Source organism: Dreissena polymorpha, chromosome 7, assembly GCF_020536995.1.
Source record: "Dreissena polymorpha isolate Duluth1 chromosome 7, UMN_Dpol_1.0, whole genome shotgun sequence".
In the NCBI taxonomy this organism is placed as follows: Eukaryota; Metazoa; Mollusca; class Bivalvia; order Myida; family Dreissenidae; genus Dreissena; species Dreissena polymorpha.
The window spans coordinates 7,516,488-7,538,186 of NC_068361.1; the positions used below are offsets into that span (position 1 = coordinate 7,516,488).

Consider the following 21,699-nt stretch of genomic DNA (forward strand, 5'->3'; position numbering starts at 1 on the left):
GCCCATCCAAAATTGCCTTTTACTATAATTTCTTCAATTCTACACCAGTTCACTTCTAATTGATAATGAACTTCTCTTATGACAATACGGTCAATCTCAACTATGCATGGCCACATTACCAACCCTGGGGTGCCCCTGGGTCAAACATGCGGCGTGGGGATACGCGTCGGCCTCTGCCGCACCATTTCTAGTTGAGTATGCATGTCTATAATATAAAGGCTGTTAAAAGGAAAATTGACCTAAATGTGAACATAATTAATTTTTACAAATTAGCCGACAACAACTGATTTAGCATTAAAATTCTCAGTTACGTTTTAGTATATTTATCGTACCCAGGGTACATGTAAGTATACTTAAGAGTACCTGAGGTGCATGTAAGTACTGTGCCAACAATGACCAATGAAGCCTTACTAACTGTATAATGATTATATCTCACCAACTACCTTAACCTTGTGTTTATTAACCTGAAATTTATGTAAAATCTGGCTTTTTTACTTTAATTTTTCATTCAATTGATTATGCAATTTTTGACTTATCTCGTGGGAAATTATTTGAATCTTTGGATATTAATGTATTTTAATGTTGTGTTTGTCACGCATAATTCAGTGTTTTCCAAAAAAATTGAGTAGCCAGTTATATGGGCAGCAACTATGCGGTAAAACAAAAGCATTTGTGACATTTAACTTGATGTATTTGGGAATAGTAGCCGGCATGTAAAAGAAGTCGTTTTAATGCAGGTATTACATTGTAAATATTTATTTATTATTTCGAAGATAACAGTCATTGCAACGTGTTTAGTGAATATTACATCGATAGGCTGGCATGAAAAGTAGCTCCTTTTGAAGCACAAACTGCATCCAAGAATATATCATGGCTGACCCGGTTTGATGAGGCCTGTTTTTGATAATAATTTATTACTATTTTTACTTCCGTGTTCATAATCTTTACGGGCGCCATGCTGGAAATAGTCCGTTTCCCACAATGCATTTACAGCGTTGACACACTGGGTCTATACCGGGAAAAACCACGCGCCAGTTTTGGCGCCTGACGTCATCCCGCCGAAATTTTCATTGGGCAATTCATATGTAAACGTCATTGTATTCGCAAAAAGGCGGTAAACTTTAAAAGCCAGACATTGAGGGCAAGGTGCGAAAGTAAAATGTCTCGGATATTGGGAAAAAAACGCGCGTGTTAGTCAGTTAAATAGTTACTTAGTTAGTTACTTATTTTGTTTAAAGTTCATAAATTTATATTGAAAAGTGTAAGGCAATAATAACTTAAACGGACTAATGCACAATGTGACCAACGGACTGTCGGATTACTAACGGTAAGAAAACATGCAGTTTATTGTCAATATTGACAAAAATCTGCGCAGATTTATTGGCTTTGCGTAATGCCCCTTTTCGCACTGTTTTCAGAAACTTGTGTTTACAATCACACTCGCATATGGAAATATCATGAATATAAGTGACATGAACGCCTGTGAATGTCTTTGCTGCAACTAGTTTAGTGGAGTGTAACATATATTATGCGCATGCGCTTCGATTGTTTTATTACATGCGGTATTGGCAGCCATTTAAAGAAATGTGAAAACAACACATTAATCTTACTTGTTCTCGTTCTAATTAATATAATTTTTCAACAGCTTGGTCGAGTATCGAGGTAAATATATTTAAATGCGTTTGCATATAAACTGAATACCGTATGAAACGTGTAGATGATGCTTTTCTGCATTTATTAACGACTGCAATTGTTTGTGAAATACCATTGTTTTTTACTGTTATAAAATTGTGTATTTCTAATATTTGGGTATAATACGTGTGTCTGGATATATTAGATATATTATATGGTTGTTTTATATAGTGCATATACAATGAATAACTTATGAGGGCTTAGTGTGACGATTTAGAATACAGTTTGGATCCTGATGAGACGCCATGGTTTGTGGTGTCTCATAAAGTGCAAATATTTCAAGGGAGACGACTGTTATAAGTTTCTGATCAGCACAAATTACACAATTAACTCCCTTTCTTTACGGGCTCCATGAAAATGCTATGTCCACGTATAAAACTGTTTTACAGTGTGAAGACCCTACATAAAAATGCGGATTTTTTTCTTACGTGGTATCTTGCGACACACATTTTCAAGTCTATTTCATTACATTTGGCATATATATTAACAAAAATGGCATCGTATGAACATGTCGTCATAGTATATAAGCAACATTGAAGCCTAATATACATTCATCTATTATTATTTGGGCACAAATAATTTTACCGTATGAAGACCCTACATAAAAATGCTGATTTTGTTCTTACTTGGTACCTGGCGACACACATTTTCAAGTCTATTTCATTAAATTTGGCATAGATATTTATAAAAATGGCATCGTATGAACCAGTAGTCAAAGTATAAGCAACATTGAAGCCTAATATGCATTCATCTATGATTATTTGGGCACAAACAATTTTACTGTGTGAAAGCCCTACATAAAAATGCTGATTTTTTTCTTACTTGGTATCTGGCAACACACATTTTCAAGTCTGTTTCATTAAATTTGGCATCTATATTAATAAAAATGGCATTGTATGAACATGTCCTCATAGTATAAGCATAGAAGCATAATACGCATTCATCTATTATAATTTGGGCTCATACAATTTTACCGTGTTAACACCATATATCAAGTTGCAGATTTTTTTAATACTAGTATTCGCCACATACCCACAGGCATTTTCATTAATATCTCAGACAAAAAGACATATAAATTAATACACATGGCATCTAAAGAACATTTTATCAAAGTTAAACATGGTTCCCAGCCAACCTGGAAATCAGGGAAAACTGGAAAAAGACTCTTTTTTTCCAGTCAGGGAATTTGGAAAGTTTGTGAAATCAGGGAAAAATCAGGGAATTTTGTTTGGTCAGACTTTCCCGACTTGTGTCGAGAAGTCCATACAATTTAAACAGCAAATCATTTCCTCTGCATATCTATCGTGACTTTGTAGTATACGTGTAGCTTAGTTATGTCTGCAACTGCTATTTATTCAGGGTGTCTAAAACAAGAAATAGGTCAAAATCATGATCCTGGAAGTTTTATTTTCCATCAGGGAAAAATCAGGGAATTTTGTTCATACAAAAAGCTGGGATTCCTGTTAAAGCAATATAGAGGCATGAAATGCATTTTTCTGTTATATGTCCACAAATAATTCCACTTAGTGATGACCCAGCTTGAATATGAGGATTTGTTGAATTATTATTGCTAACCGACATACATTTTTAGTAGTACATCAGGATTCAATACCAATACCTTAGTGAAAATGGCATCGGAAGAACATTTGTTCATTGTACTAGATAGAATGATACATTATATCTATCCATCTTATACTTTTTTGCAGTTTCAGTAATATTTGGTCTATAAATGATTTCAACATGATATAATTATTAATCATTGCTAGGAAATGTTTATATGTGAAACAAAAATTAAAAAAGACGTTTTTTTCCCCCATTTATGTATCTATGTATACATCTTTTGTTGCAAACAGTTATGCAACATGTGTCAGAAAACACCCACGACAAATATATGGACGGAATGATTTTTTCACTTATGTGGGTGTATGTTGGCTCCACTTCACACGATACAGTCATTGTAGTTTAATTGAAAAACGCATCTTACAATGTGAGATGAGTTCTGGGTTCAAGCCCCAGCAGTGGCCTATCATGTGTGATATACAGAGCCCATTATGATTAAATATACACAGTTATCTATTTAAAGAATTCAATTAAATATAAGGAATAATGTTAAAGGGGAATTGCTGCTTAACCATTTTTGGGATTGTATTGTAATTTTTTGCCAAATTTGACATTCAATAACAGGGTTTATAGACATCCCAAGCATAACTGTTTCTAAATTTAAAAAAAAAAACAAGTCGAAGTGTGCAGAATATCAAAAATTTGAAACTTTCTGATGTCTAAAAGTCATTAAATGCCACTTAAAGTTTACATTTTTTTGTTCAAAATGACCCATTTTGTGCTGTTCATTATTGGTTAATGTTTTACGCTGTCAGGTCCAAAAGCGCACATTCTGTAGCTTGTTTGGACCATAATCTATAATGCGGCCAAGTTTCAGCAGATTCGGCCCAGTGGTTCTGATTTTATACGCCGTGCCTAGCTTTTAATGAGTATTACTCACTGACTTATGCATATGAGCTCGGCTGTTTTCGGAGAATACCTGAGGTATTCTCATAGCCAGCTCATCGTATGTGTCATGTCTTTTCGCCTTCTGGCGTCCGCCATGCTAAAACCTTAACATTGACCCATTGTACCCACAATTTTCGTACCCACATTTTTTTTCGTAACCAAAGTTTTCGTACCCACATTTGTTTAGTACCAAAAATGTGTGTTCCCGCATTTTCTTACCCAATATTTTCGAACCCACATTTTTTTAGTTCCCACTCATTCCATCCCGCGAAACCCTTAAGGTGTCGCAACTCTAGTAAACAATTGACTTTTTTCTCTATTTTCAAGCGTTATTTGCTTTGCGGCATTTACTGACTGTTATATTAGAATACGGCATGTGTTCAACAAGACTGTGACTTGGGTCTCAGAATAAGTAATATTCTTTTTATTGAAATATTCATTCAAAAATTGTTTTAATTTACCACTTCAATCCACATCATTTTTGTTAAAAATATTTTTTTCATGTCAGCATCACCATAGGCAGCCAGTATATATTTATTCGTGTTATGTATATGTTTGGATTAAAGTAAATTCTTTATTCTTAAATCTAAGGATGTGTAGTTGAATACAGGCGCAAAACTGTTGGCCGGTCAAAAATACGCTGGCTGCTGGCAATAAACGAAGCGTGCGGTATACAAAACGTTGGTTCTTCTTTAATTGCATCCAAATCTTTACAAGTTACTAACGATATAGCTAAATAGGTTTGCAATCGATATACATCTCCGAATAGTTAGCTCAGTGAGTTGTTATTTCTTATGGATACTTTTCGGGCAATTGTGATCTTATTCCAGAAACAAATGTCTCAACGAAAGACAAATGCGTGTTTTAATTCGCCAGATTTTAGTTAAACTATGTGGTGTTTAAGGAGAAAGCCATGAAGATCTAGATATCAACAGTATCCATTCAACTGTGTCGTAGGTGATGAAATGTTAATACTTGCGTAATAGCTTTGTAACGTAACAATACAAAAATTAATGTTGATGTGAATGTGTAAATATGACGAATAATTCATCGTTGTTTGATATTTGTTTTTATTTTGTTGTTGGTGTAAGACCGCAAATAAAAATACTTTTGATATGAAATAGTAAAAATCCTGTTTTACTTTCAGCTTACATGACGCTTTTAAAGGTATAAATAGGCGTTCGGGTTCCTTTACACGCCATGGTTACATTGTCAATACCATGACGAGCGCAAACGCTGTATCAATATTTCGCAAGTTTGAAATAACATGAACGCTGTAAAATTGATTTGATTTTTAAAAAGCAACCTTCTAAATTGTGTCTGTCGATTATACTGGCATTGCAAGTTTCAGAAAAATAACATGCACATCCGTTTTCTGATTGGGACAGCGAAGTAACGTCCTTTGTAATCGATTAACACAATATAATTCTAACGGCGATAAATTAAATAGTTTTCGGCACGTATAGTAGGATGCGTGTTTGTTTCGTCTGAACGTATGAATGTTTTCCAAATCGTATTAAAATCATAATAGTAATTAAGTCAGTTTACGCTTTGCATGTATGTCCAGTTTGCGTCATACAGTTTAAACAGCTATGCAAAAGGACATCGGGGAATGTCATATTTAAATCTTTTTAAACAATATTATTAATTCTCAATACATGGACACTATATAATAATAATCAAATTAGGATTTATATTAAGACGACCGCATGAATTATGAAGTTTAAATCCACTTCATAAATTGAGTTTTATTCGTGATACCGTTTACATGTTTACATTTTGACGTGGTTATTATTTTGATAGTGTACACTCTATTTCTTACGAAGAAAAAACAAGGTCCAGATTGTTAAATTGTTGTCAATCGTTATTTCGTTGAATGAACCGTCAGTTGTAAGTTCGACCCCATCTTGTAGATGATTTATGCATGTTTGTTTCTTATATTTTGTTATAATCAATTAAATAACCGCTTAATACAACCTCATTTATTTAATGTACGTGTTATCATATAACGTATTTTATCACCAGTTACGATCTTCAAGTGCAAAATATAGGAATACTGACACTCATGGCCCATCATCGAGGTAGAAATTACTTTAACATGATATACACACTGATTTACGTAGTAAAGACCTAAACAAAGTAATATGAAAACTAATTTCAACGCCTGAAGTCCACTTTATTTCCTGTCAACATCATATATGTTTTCAAATTTTAATCATATATGTTTAATATTTGCAAAATGACCCACGACCTAGGTAATTTTAAGTATAATTGGAAAATTCACAGTCCACATCGGTTGAAAGAAACAAAACAGTGATTGTGTTCAATATATACATGATGAAGGAAAAGTTTCAATAAGTTCATGGTGCACATAAAGCGTGTTATCAATAAAAAAAACAACTACCGAACAATGCATAGCTGAGAATATTAAAAAAGAACACAATACATTCAACACAGACACATTTCTGACTACATAATTCAACAAAAACACTTTTATGACGTCATAGTAACGTTTTTCAACAGGTCACATGTAGCTGTGAGAGTTCGAAAACAAATGAAATACAACACATTGTAAAATATTGCAATACATGACAAATCGTCTTAGATTATCTGGGTTCTAAAAGATATTTGCAAACTTATTGGAACATCAATTTCAACACCATTGCCTTTTTCGCATCAGAAACTACAAAACCACAGCATACAAATTGCCAAAGTTTTGAGCTGTTGTGTTTTTTCGGAGGGGACGGGGAGTACGTTTTGCGGTTGAATTATACCATTTATCCTACAGCCAAATGCTTTTATATAACAAATTAAGACCCGTTGACGAAAGATAAGGTTACTTCAACACCTTGCTTTATACAACACTTGCAATGGGACTACTTTTGTTTGATTTTCACTTTTCGTTCACTTGTTCTTAAATGTGTATTTATAAATGAATTGAATTTTTACTTTTTAAATCAATATACCGTAATAAAACTAAATAAATAAACGCCGTAAGTTATTATTCCAATGCAGTGTTTCTTTTAAATTTATTTAGTTTAAGAACAAAATTATCTAACGAGGGATTGAACTGTAATCCTCATAAATGCGGGTCGTAAATGACATGTCAGCATTAATAGAACGACATGAAGTGACGGCTCTCATAGCCGTCGACCTGAGTGCCGCGTTCAATACTGTGGACTAAGATGTACCTCTGGAGGTCCTGCGTTGCCAGAACGGTGTTTCAGGTACAGCCCTTGACTGGGTGGGCTCGTACCTAAGACCGCGAGGCTGTAGAGTGAACATCAACGGTACGCTGTCGTCATGCCGCGCTCTAGATTGTCGTGCTCTTCAAGGAAGTTGTCTTGGCCCATGGATGTACCTCGCTTACGCCGGCATGTTGTTAGGTGTTATCCCCACGCCCATAGCTTTATATGGTTTCGCAGACGATCATATCGCTAGCAAATATTTTCGCCCTTCTAGTTCATATGAATCTGATGCGATCCGATAAGTCGAACACTCGGCAATAGTGATTAATGACTGGCTGAACAAAAACAGATTTAACATAAATACGTCTTAAAACGAGTTTATAATGTTTTGAAGCAGGAAACAGTTCAACAAATGTACAACATAAACCAAAGATATTTCTGGTGACACGGTAAATAAAGTTCCTTGTATTAGATACTTAGGTGCATTCTTAGATGAAACACTTAATTTTAAAGGAACATGTTCCACGTATGTAAAACCGCCATGTTAAATTTTTCGCATTAAACTAATTCGTCAATATCTCACCAAGCAAGCTGCTTAAATCTTAGTTGTTTCACTTGTCATTTCGCATCTGGCCTACTAAAATGCTATTCTATATGGTATTGCAGATCATGAACTTACACAGTTACAACGTATTCAAAATATGTGTGCAAAGATGGTCCTACAACGGAGGAAATTCGACAGTGCCAAACAGGCGTTATTTTCCTTGCACTGGCTACCGACTAAAAATAGAATTAATTTCATATTTGTGTGTCATATGTATAATTGTCATCCTTCAAGAGCACCACAGTACTTAAAAGAACTCCTGACACCGTATGCACCCAGTCGCAAAGGAATGAGGTCCGCTCACATACTGGATGGGTGTTATGTAGTCCCGTTCAACAAACGAAATACATTTTATGACAGAAGTTTCTCTACCTTTGGTCCAAAGTTGTAGAACGATTTATCTCCGTATATTCATACATCTGACAATATTAACACATTTAAGTTGAATCTTAAAACATATTATTTTAGTGATTGTTACTCAATGTTTCCGTAACCTTCGCATTACTCACTTTGAGTATGCATGCATGATTATGTTCACTACCACATAAACATACTTTTATTTTTTTTCGTGTTTTAGTCAAATATTAATGTTATTTTATATAGTATTAATTTATATTATTTTACCTTTTCACATTTTCATTTATTGAACGAATGATTTATATATCTTAATCATACTCTTGTTGTTTTATATGTTTATCTTTCAAATGCTTGATTATTGCGATTTTTAATTTGTAAAGTGATTGTTATTTTATGCTCTATACGTGTTTATGATGGTTTTCAACGTGTTGTAAAACGCCACTGATTATGCACTTGTGTATAGATATAGGCGTTAAATCAAATAAAATACATTCACATTTACATTTTTATTGAATCAGACTCTCCCGCGTGGTAATCAGACACTCTTACCGCTACGCTAAAGAGCTTGCACCATTACGAAACTGTTTGAAAATATCTTATTTTACTACAAAGGTGACGAAATCACTTTATCGCGCCATTCAGGTTAATGACGCTGATGTCTGCAGTCGTTTTTTTTTTAATTTACCGACTCGGTGTGATTACGATGGATTATTAAAATACAATATGAATAACAGTGTTGGAATATATTACTCGAATGAAACCGGTGAAGCTGCATTTTCTATTTCTTTAAGATATCGAATGTACTCGATTAACGTGATGTTTTGTTGACGGCTTAAGAAAAGTGTCAGGAAATTGTTCTTTAAGTTTAACTTTTCGAAGGAAATCGAAGATGAATCAAAAGTGTAATTTCTGTGATGAATATGTCGTTCCATTGTAATTCGATCAAAGAATGTCCACAAAGAATGCCTGCTTACACCAAGTGCTTTAAAATAGAAAAGATGGCTGACGATGAAGAAATGTATATTTTCTTTCATGTGCAGAATTTCAACTCGTCAAGAAAGCAAACAAAACTTGAAGTTGACGAAAATATACATGGTTAATGCACAATTTGCTGAGTAGAACAAGAACTCCTTTATGTTTTACTTGTTTATGCCAGTTAGAAAAACGTGTTAATAGACTAACATTAAAAAATATCGACGGGGATATATGCTGAATTATGCATGACGCAGGGGTATACATTTTGCATGTTCAAAATGGCAGCCATTTTTTGGTTTGTGTATTTTGCACTGGTGAGACAAGAACTGTTTGTGTTCTACATGAGTGTGTAACATTTGGAACGCTAATTTAGTTTTAAGTGAGGCACACAGCAATATTTACTCTGATTTTGCATGGAATTCTAAAGGGCTATTTCGAATGCAGTAAACGGGAAAGATCACAAACAACTTTAATATTACTATGCAAGTTTAGATTCGGTAATTTAATCTGTTTTTGCTGTTAATTTTAGCAATGACATATTACTATTTTGATTTCAACAGGAACACATTTAATATAAAACATGTTGTAGGATAAATGTTATACTATTTTGTGTGATTGTGAACTTGAAATTATTACTTGGCTCGGCAAGTCTCGCAATGGAAACTTTTTTTCAACTCCTCTAATAAATTCAAGAACATACTAACATAGTATTCTCTATAACTAAAACACATGGCATGCCCCTGAAAAATAGACGTTTTGAAAAACTTTATTACAGAGATTCAGGGCACGTTGGGCTAAACAGCATAATTGTTGAAATACCTTTTATAACGATACATATTTGTAGAATATTACGCTATACATGCAAACTATATAAGAAAGGGTCAAAGAAAGCAAGTTAATAAAAACAGGTTTATTTTCTTAGTTTAGTCTTCATTTTATTACTATAACACTAACATTCCACAATGTGTTGCATTGCCGCTTTGAATCGCTGTCTTGCTGAAGGAAGAAGGTGTTATGGCCATTATTTCCGCCCAAATAACCCTGAAATTATAAATCAAATGCACCTTTGAATGTTTAATGACAAAATACAATTATATTGTTATTATGATCTATTGTTATATACTAAATGGTCAAATTGAAATTTCTTTACCAGGGACTCGACCATAATTTTAATCCACAGCATACTTTCCTTGAAGATTGCTTCGATGAAAATGAAAAAAAACGTGTACCAAAAATATTCAATAAATGAAAAACAAAACGGCATTAAACCACATTTTTTATAAACACTTACTATATATTTATTTATTTATTTATATTTATACATATACATATTTATTTGTTTACATTTATATTTAAATAGAAATATATAAATACATATACACACATATATACACACACACACATATATATATATATATAGTTATTTATTTATTTATTTATTTATTTATTTAATTATTTATTTATTTATTTATATATGTATATATATATATATATATATATTTATCAAATAAACATATATCTAGTTTCAAAGAATTTAACAAAAAAACTTGACGAATGATGTTTTTTTATTTATTTATTTTATTAAAAAATGTTGCTTTGTCAGCGTAAACGTTAAACGTTTTGAAGAGATACCGTTCAATACATGCAATACTAACATACCAGGACGGCTGCGACATCTACCGGCTGTCCCTAAACTGTAATCACACCACAAGCCTGATCGGCATCGGACGGCTGCGAATCCACCGCATATCTCCCCCTCCCCGGCAGTTCTCGCTTCTATAGTACCTGTAACGAAAATGACTGTTATTGTATAACTAGCATGTGTGTGTAAATTTTCTGCATAAAATGTATTACATATGAACACTGCTTTAAGTGTTTAGCGCTTGCGCAAAACCAATAAGTAAACTGTCTTTCTTTCGATCGATGCTGTTCTATATAAAGAACATACATGGTAAGTGTTTAATACCGTTCATTTAGTGAGACTTCGAAACCCCGAAGCACGAGCTTTGGCGAGCAAATACCTTATTTGTATTTAACACTGATCTATAACTCTAATTTTACTCCATCATTCTCAGAAAAAATTCATTCATAAATTCAAAAATAGACAACACGCAGATTAACAAAATGACGTCATTGTACTGCATGTTTTTGCTGTTTTGAACAGGGTGGAAATGCAGCTACTTAAGTAAATGCAATTAATATTGATTACAGTAAAAAAAAATCAGATACTAAAATATATATGTCAATATTTGTCGTAAAATTAAAACATATAACTCTATAAATGTCAAGTATGTACTTGATTAATATACAAGTTAAGCAAGTTAACAAACTTATTATGACCCCGTTATGAATGGTTGCGTTTGGAAAACAAACTCGATTAATTAATTCAAATTAGATTGCCCTAATATTTAAGTGGTTTTCTTCTTATGCCTAAATGTCGATTTCTAATACGAATGCAATGACTGTATTTTTTATAAAAAGTCATTTAAATCATGATACGATACTCACCAGTGGCAACTATCAACATAAGGGTTAACACTGCAACAATCTTCATAATCATAATTTAACTAATTTCTGTTCATAACAATTTAACTGTGTGCGATGAAACATGCTTTAAATACTTAATGTCATTTTGAAATAACGTTTGTGGTTGCAACATTAAGGGAAATTACTTAAGTAATATTTCAAAATGCACAGTTCGACGTTGGAAACAATAATCAAGATCACTCTTTCTCACAAAATCCGGTACACATTTCCATAAATTCCCCACTGTTTTAATGTAATTGAAAACAATCCTTTAATCATCAACAATAGTCCGTTTTAATTGAGAAAGTGTTTACGATCCCTCAGTTTGCGCAAAAGGATTTTTTATTTTACGTTTTATCTATATATAATTTTCACACTTTTGTTTTTATTTTAGATCAGAATAATTAATGTTTCATAGATATATGTAATAAGGAAATATAAAATAAGGAAAAAAAATAATTCATTAAAGGCTGGTTCTAAAAGAGTCACAGGGACACTGTTTTAGAAGTATTAAAATACATGGTTGACGGAACATGTTTCACAGCTAGGTTCGTGTATTTAAGAAACATTAAAAACAGTTCTTTTTAATGTATACATTTATATAAGAAAAATACAATACCGTACTAGCCATCGATATGCCCCTTTTAAAATAAGTTATCGACAATGGATTATATGCATGGTCTTTTTCCGACTGTATGTCATTATCATTTTGATGATTGTCCCTCTTCAAGTGCTAATTCAACATGGCATACCTTTTCACAGCTTGCAGCATGGTATTACTTTTCACAGCTTTCACTGTTTAAAACTTTGAACAAATATAAGCAGCAGTAGGTGTACATGTGTCCCTCACTTCAATGATATGGTTGTATTTCGTGGACAAAGGTCATATGCAACATCGACCTCATATCGTTTAACTGCAATTTGCTGTAGCATCGTTCCGACATGAAATCATATCGGAAGCTTTAACGGCTGCAAATTCATATAACAGCGCAGAATGTTCATGGAAGAATTATTCAATATAAAAATATTAACAGTATCTTACAAATTGCATTAGATGTCTAATTAAAACTTACAAGTAATGCTATTCCTGTTATGAAAACACTAGCTTTAGACTTGTGTTCTACATTTTAAAGTTTAAGTGTTGAAACCTAATTTTAGTGCATTTTTCTTTGAAAAGTATGTAACTCATAGATATATTATTGCTTGTTTGTACAAAGATTCTTTTCTTTGTATAAGAATTGATTTGAATGTAAACAATAGCTGTTTAAACCCGTATCTCTTGTTAATGCAATACTTTTCTATCAAAATGTGATTTTTGTTGTATTCTTCGCTCTTCGCTCGCTCGAAAATTTACCTGTTTAAAAAAAAAATCGCTCGCCTCTTCAACTTTTTTTTTGAATCCGTACACCAACAAATCAATTTGTTGTGGCCTTGTGTACAACTTTATCTGGGGAATATTACAAGTTTATCTAATTTTAAGTTGTCAGTTAAAACTCATCTTCTTAATATGTTATCATACTTTTAGATCAATATAGTTCGTTTTTAAGTGATCCACATTGAAATATGTCTACTTTTTTATGCAAATAAATGTCTTTCATAACTCAAATATTTGATATTCCTCTCATGCGTCTCTATGTTACGACCATCAATATCCAAGGACCAAAATGGAAATAAGAGATTAAGTTATCTTTTTGTGTAATCCTTGGTATGATGCTAGAGACATTGTTTCATTTTTATACATGTTTATTGTTTTACTGTTTTATAATGTATGTAGATATGTTTTATCCTGTTGTATCATTATACTGAAATAAATCTACCTATCAAAATAACTCTACCTATTTAAGGATCGGTAGAACAACATGAGCACCAATAATTGAAAACGATTGAAAACAATGATACATTATTCAGCCACGACGATAATTGTCTTTTCTAAGCACAAATCGATATAGAGTGTCCAGAGTAAATATGTGCTCAAAATTAGGTCTTCTGATGTAGATCAACAAGACAATAATTTTGTATGTAATATAAACAAATATACTTATTCATGGATTTGAGAATAAATATCCGTAAATTTTAATATTGCAACAGCCGCTGTTGAAAGTAATTCATTTTGACAAAAACAACAAATTAAAAGGGGAATTTATGGACAGTGTTTCAATTGTATAAACACCAAGGGGAATTTTCGGAAATGTCAAAATGCATATTTTGAAACTAAACGTCATAATTTCGTTACCGCATGTGCTATTGCAAAACGGCCCTGCGTACATAAACGTTTTTCGATGCATATTTCTTTACCGTGCAATACACAGTTGTGACACATAGTTGCAAAATCGCCATCATGAAGATTGTTGTTGTTTTAACACTTGTGCTGATAGTTGCCGCTGGTGAGTATTAAATCGTGAACATTAATTGTAAATTGTGTTAATACTTTACTAGAAATTAGAATGGTAGTCATTTTAAATTTTACTCGATTTTTTGTCGTTAATTTGTTTTGCGCTGTTGACCTAGTATATGTTGAAAAGTTGTATGACAAGCTAATGTATGGGTTTAAACTCAGTTTATGCTGTTGTTGATTTTCATTTATGTCTATTTATTAACCAGCTATTGCAAGTATGATTCCGATGCTAATTAACTGCCAATATATATGTTCAAATACTGCGACCTCCAAAGTAAAAAATATCTCTTTATGGCTTAAACTTATTTATTTTAGTTATTGCCGTAACATTAATTAACCAAATTGTAACATTTATCAATATACACAAAGTTAGACCGTTTTTAACAGATTATTATGTAAATATTATAGTTGGACTCTCAACAATGATTAATTATGTAACTTATCTGTACACATTTTCAAAACAAGTCTTATTTTCATGTTTAAATGTTTGAAAAAAAAATGAAACGAGAAGAGCTCATTGACAATATCTAACGAAATAAAACATCGATTTTAATTATTTGGTTATCTTGACTTAAACACAACTATATGTTACAGATTAACACTTTTTTTTAACAAAACAAGCGTCCTAATATCATGATAAAAATAGAATCTAATGACAAACACATTATATTATTACCGATTTGTTTGAATACATTGTATCATTCTTTTGAAAAATATGAATTGTAATTTACTGTTTACACTTGCGTGATTCTGTAAAATCGCATTCAAAATAGGAAAATATTTCTTACAATGGACGCGTTAAATCTGTACTGGACTAATAACAAATTATAAATATTGGGTAATGTACACTTTCGCAGTGCTATGGGTGTGTTAATTTTATATTATTTTGTATGTAACAACGGGCTGTATTCCATTATAAATTTATCAATATACTATCTGCATCTATATCTAACCATTAGACGCAAATATATAGTTATATAATAATAAGGTAATGAAAAGGTTTTTTCTTAAAGGCACTATAGAAGCGCAAACCGCCGGAGAGGGGTCGATGTGCAGTGGATTTGCAGGAGTTCAGTGTCGGGCAGGCCTGTTCTGTGATTACAGCTTGGGATCAGCGGGCATTTGTCGGCGTCGTAATGGTAAAAATAGTTATTGAAATGATGAGGTTTTCGTTTAATATCTCGATCCATTCACTGGTAACAATTTCTATGGGTAAACTGACTCGAGGAAAGAGTGTAAGAATGCTGTGCCCCCATCGGGATGTACTTGCGAGGGCTGTCAACTCCATATTGTGTTATTAAAAGTATATACAGAAAATAAATACAATTTAAGTTATAAGCGTACAACAAAAATGCGTAAAATAGAATTGTATTAAATGCTTTGTTATAAACAAGAAACAGGAGCATTGTACAAATTATACAATGAGGGTTGAAATTAATACCAATCAGATAATATGTTCAATTCCCTTAAAGCGCGACAGTCAATTCAGTTTTTTGTTCTTCTCTCCCTTGTGTTTGGATCATCATGTAGATCAAGCGTGTAAATAAAATGCAATTTAATTAACACTTTGCTTTTATTTGGTCCAGAAACTAAAACATTTAGAAGTAACTGTTAGTTGCCTTTGAAAAGCTGCGGTGTAACAGAAACACATATTGTATTTAAACCTTATGTTAACATTCAGGAATGAAGATGTCATTACTATGTTTTTCAATCTGTCGTTGGTTAAAGTAACGATATCCATTATTACTTTGTGTAACACAATGTGCTTTTCTATATTCTTGATTTGGCATATATATTTTCGTGTATAATTTTTCCACATTTCCTTTTATCACTTCAGGGTTTTCTGGGTGAAACCATTTGATAATACTGAGAGCAAGACAGTGATTCCAAGTGGCAAAGAAACATATTTTTGCATGTTATGGCTATCAGAATAAAATAAAGACTCAACTTCATACTTGTTTTTCATTAAAACCAGTATTCATCTTCTGACGTCGACGTTTAGCAATTACTTATTCATGCGTCATTAAAACGTCAAATAATGCATGTCTTAACGGTAATAAAAGGTATTGAAACAATACTGTTGAATGTACCAATTTGACGTGTGAACGTGTTAGGAACCAAATTGCTTATAAAATAACGTCTATTGTTTAAGCGTATTCCATTACCAATACTTTTCATTACGTTATACCATCCAAACACACAACACTTATTGGTTTTTTGTGTTGTTCCATTACAACATTATTAACATGTATTCTTGTAAAATGTCATTTAATACCAAATTTGAGTTGACAGTAATAAGCATGTTATATAAAGTGCTGTTTCCTCATGCGACCTTCTGTAAAACGTAATTATATTTCGCCAGAAAATGTGTATATGCATAATTAAAACACATTGAACAGGATCTGTTGCGTCGAATATCCGCATTCTTAGAACGAATAAATTAGTGTATGTGGCGAAAATGCGCGCTTAAGGGACATGAACATATAAAATAAATGTAAGATTGTAAACGAAACGAGTGCATACATGAAAACATACACTAACAAATAGACATGACACTTCAAGCAGTGATTGAAAGTTTCGAATTATACGGAGAATTTCCAGATAGCAACAATTTGGGCAGACCGGACGATTGTGCCTTGTAAAAAGGAGATGGTAAATTATAGTTAAAGAAAATACAAACACATCATGTATACATTTCAATGATCGAATAAAACATACCTTAGTTAAAATAAATGATAGAGTTTTAATTACGCGGTACAGGTAAAGTGCAAAAGTTGTTAATTTTATTTTAAATGATCAGGTATATGGCCGATTTTGTAAACGCTAAGCGTCGTTTCAGAATTCGAAAACGAAATAAAATATATTGTTTTATTAAGTTCCTTAATGGTTGTATATTATGTGTTTGTTCGTTTTATAGTTCGATTCTGCTTGGCTAGAGGCTGTAAGTCTTATATTCTGAGCAATGGATGTGCATTTATACGAGCACAAGTTTGAAGCTCACCTTAGAACACATGCTTATGGTGAGCGTTTGTGATTGCCTTTCTTAATCGTTTTCTTTTGTCGTTCATAGGACGTTATGCGTGGTGCGTCGTCATCAATTACCGTGTTCACACACTAGATGCTACATTTTGTTTTGCAATCGTGATGAAAGAACATTGCATTATAATAATACTTGACCGAGTCTGAAACTAGGTCACGTGAGCTTGAGTTAAAATAATAAGGACACTGAGTTAAATAAAACAAAAATCAAGATAATTCCACGTGTTTGTTAATTTTTTATAAAACATGATTTGACAATGTGTTATATTTATATTGCGGCTGAATTGTAAACTGTTTCCGGTCAGTAAACAATCATCGCCGAAATGGGGCAGGGAGTTTTAATATGAACGCATGGTATGTATATAAGTATCTGGTGAGATACCAATTGCTTTGTGAATATGAAATGCTATGATTAACACTATGGTGTTGACTGATGTTTGTTATCTCACTAAATGTTAACGTGTTTTATAAAATATGTTGGACTAATTAATCAAAATGTTTTCCGATGAATGAATACCTTTACAATAAATATCAAGCAATTCTCGGTAAATCAGATAATAGAATCATTAAACACTTACACATCAGCACCAAAAGGCTCGCTATCGATAAGCGAGATGGTTTGAAACATTTCGGTTGTTCTGACTGACAACCTGTTTTTCGTCTGCAGACATGATTTTGATTCATCGACAATGCGCGTGCACAGTAAACAAGAGCATTCATGTTTATGTCGGATTCATCTCTCGCGTTTACGCATCACATCATATGTTGGACGATGCGGTTTATATTTAAACAGAAGCTTATTGCGTTTGTTAATGTGTGAAATAACATTTAGCAGTAATGTGCAAATTTGTGATGTGGTTGACTTGATGACATTTTAAAAAAATAAGGCGTGATATGTTAATGGGTTAATTGTTTATTACATATGTTTAGTATGTTGCAACATGATGAATTTTAAGAAATATTTATTACATTTAAATCCCCTTGGTATATGAATCGTGCAACTCCAGTAATATTATCTGGAAATAATTTTTTTATTGAGGGCCTTTGTCCAAAAAAACGTACATGCAACAAAGGACGATGCATATAATACAGCCTTACAAAATAAACACACGATTAAAGGCGGAGTCACTGCCTTCAAAATAATTAAAACATAACTTGTTGTTTCCACTTTGTAAAATATATGAACCACTAACATGAGATAATGTTTGATGTGTTTTAATTGTATTATGATAACGGCTCGCAAGTTATCAAGCCATTTAGCTCGTCTGCTTTGTAAATGTATATGTCATAAAACTACGGTGAAAAAGAATTATAATGAACTTGACATGTGATACGCATTCAAACATACATCTAGCAAACAAAATATGTTTTTAAAAATTAATGTGATACTGTATTAAAACAAACTGATTAGGAAACCTTAGTTTATGATTATTATGAAAAAATTATACAAAACTTAAATGAAAGTGTAAATAACATTAAACGGGTTTATTTTGTAACCCCTGCATTTCTAATGTTCCGCCTAAGGGCTCGAACTGACTAGAACTAGCTGGTGGTTGGAGGGTGTGCGGGAGTCCTGCTGCGGAATAGCCGGAACTCAGTCTGACTGTTCTCGGACTGACCTTCAACTCTGGCCTTTGTATAGGATAACTACACAGCAATGTAAAATGGTGTTCCGACTTGATCGGTTAATATCACAGCGCACATTGTACTTGACCATAAACGAAGTCTTTTCAAAAACACTATGTGTCCGATTCAACTTTTTAATCGATACTTTTTAATGAAAACAATAATTACCCTTTAAAGGTGACAAATTATACGCATTGTCTTTCCATTGAGTATATACGCAAACAGACGTTCAATTTAAGAATAACGGTTCATCACTGTGTTTGTTTAGGTTTCTTTTGTAAAACAACGATATCCATGTTTAAATATTTAAACACAAATGACATTTCTATAGGCTTCTTTTATGCATATCTAATTATGCAATATGTTGTACATTCGTACATGTCATTTATCATTTCAGGGTTTCTTTTGTAGAACAGATTGATAATACCTCAATAAAAAGAGTGATTCCAAGCGGTATAAGAAACATATAGCGTGGCATTTTATGGCTATCAGTATGATATAGCTATCAGATGGCTATTAGTGCGACGTTACTTGAGACTGATACGTTCCAACACCACCATACTAAAGTAAATTTTCAATTATTATGTACTTATATCTGCTTATTACTCGTTGAATACCACAATTAATCGTAAATTATTTCATCCGTAAAACGACGCAATATTAACGTGTGATGCCGACATCATTTCCTGTGTTAATATTTACTACAGTTAAACGCAACTGTCAAAACATATATAGTATTAAGTTAATAAAATAAACAAAACGGAACAAGAAAAATAAAAAAGGTGTATATGATAGATTTTTATTTGATGTCAATATATCACTGATTGTTTCGAGGCATAACGATGATTATAAAAGCCGACCGAACAAGTTTATTTACATAAGACCGTTTTCCGACTTTGTATGAAACGGAAACAGAAACGCTAGGAGAGGATGCTTGTTTATTCGTATTTGATTTTTGAGTACAATATGAATTTGGGGTGGAAAACCGATATGGTTGTTATAAGTTCAGTTGTCACCGAAAGCGACAATTTATACAATACGTACATATTCCGAGGCAAAGACCACTGAGTACATAGTAATATGCATACAAGAAACGTATCACTGCAAATTGTATAATATTTATTAGATATAATTAAGAAATGTTTTATTAAGATCGTTAGAAACCGATTCCTTAATTTATGGATAAAAAAGTTTTGTTATATGTTGTGTGACTTAATTCAAGCCTCTGGTAAACGAAACTGATACAATGAAGACATTTTAATAATTTAAGTATATGGTAAATTTTGATTGATGTGTTAATATTTGAACACTATGACTAACAAACGTAACCATATTTATTAAATGTCAACCATAAATAGTATTATTGTTTCATTTCAAAAGCAACATGTAAACAAATAATCAACATTTTTCACGTAGAATGAATAACTATAAAATCTATATCAGACGCTGCTCGATACAACCCAATAAAAAAACTTAAACATCACTGCACAGTAGGCTCACTATTGATAAATCAAATTTTTAAAACTTAATCGGCTGCGCTTACAGTAAAACATTTATTTTGTAATATTTTACTCAGGACACGAATTGTGATTGATCGATTGACAAAGTGTGTGTACAGTACACAATAATATTTACGTTCGTGCATGATCAATCATTCGCGTTTATGAAGTTCTTGGTTTCAACAATTCCCATTGGTTAAATCATATGCAAGACGACATATTTGTGGTGCATATATGAAAAGAAGCTTTATAGTTTATATGGATGTGTGAAATCACATTAAGCAGTAGCATGAGCACATGCGTAATATGGTTGGCTTTGATGATGATCATTGCAACAGGTTAGTCGTGATAATGCAAATGTGTCAATTACATTAGCTTATGTTTTGAGTTAAATGATAACAGGCTAGAATAGTTCACTTATATTAAATTATTTTAGCATACTAATCGTGAAACTCTAGCAATAGTGTTAGGAGATAATCAGCTTAATATGTCAGTGATCAAATAAATGCATATACAAAACAGGACGATGCAAAAAATACAACTTAAACAACACATGATTTGAACTAGAGTCGCCGCCTTGGCACATAATATAATAAAATATTATTTGAGTTTTAAATTTAGATTTGTCATTGGTTTATGCTATTAAGTGTATAATCATAATGACTATTAAGTTATTACGTGCATAAAATTCGTTTGATTATTATATGTTTATTTTTGTTTAATAATTGGTGAAATTTGACCAGTATTTAATTTAATTAACTAAAGTAATATTCCATCATTTATTATTAATGTTTTTCTGCTTATGACTCTTTGAATACCACAACAAATCGTAAGCTATTTTATCCGTAAAACGGCGTAATATTTATATACAATGTTGACATCAGTTCCTATGTTAATATTAACTACAGGTCAGGGAAACTGTCGAAACATATAAAGTATTAAGAAACTAACTGAACAAAACGGAACAAACAAAAAACATGTGTTGATAAATGTATGATACATTTTTTATTTGTATTTAATGTCAGTACATCACTGATATTTTTGAGGCATAACGATGATTGCAAAAGCCGACCGAAGATATGTATTTACATTAGAAATTTGTCCGACTACTAGTATGAAATGGAAACAGAACACGCTGGTAGATGATGGAATATTTGACTTATATTAAGTTAGGTTAGTATATGAATCGTGAAACTCTATAGTTATTGTCAGGGAAGAATTATTATAACGAAGACCAGCGTTTAAATAAATGCTTATACAACACAGGACAGGCAAATAACACAAAATAGA

The 21,699-nt window shown here is 32.3% G+C and overlaps 1 protein-coding gene and 1 long non-coding RNA gene across 2 annotated transcripts in view; one reads left to right on the forward strand and one right to left on the reverse strand.

The window, feature by feature from the left end:
• The window catches only part of LOC127838358 (uncharacterized), a 372,916-nt gene that overhangs the window by 263,948 nt on the left and 87,269 nt on the right, over window positions 1-21,699 (reverse strand). The gene's annotated exons all lie outside the window — the stretch shown is intronic.
• Window positions 14,096-16,192, forward strand: LOC127838368 (uncharacterized). Its single transcript, XR_008029787.1, has 3 exons — window positions 14,096-14,234; window positions 15,259-15,384; window positions 16,083-16,192. It is a non-coding gene; the product is annotated as an uncharacterized LOC127838368 (long non-coding RNA).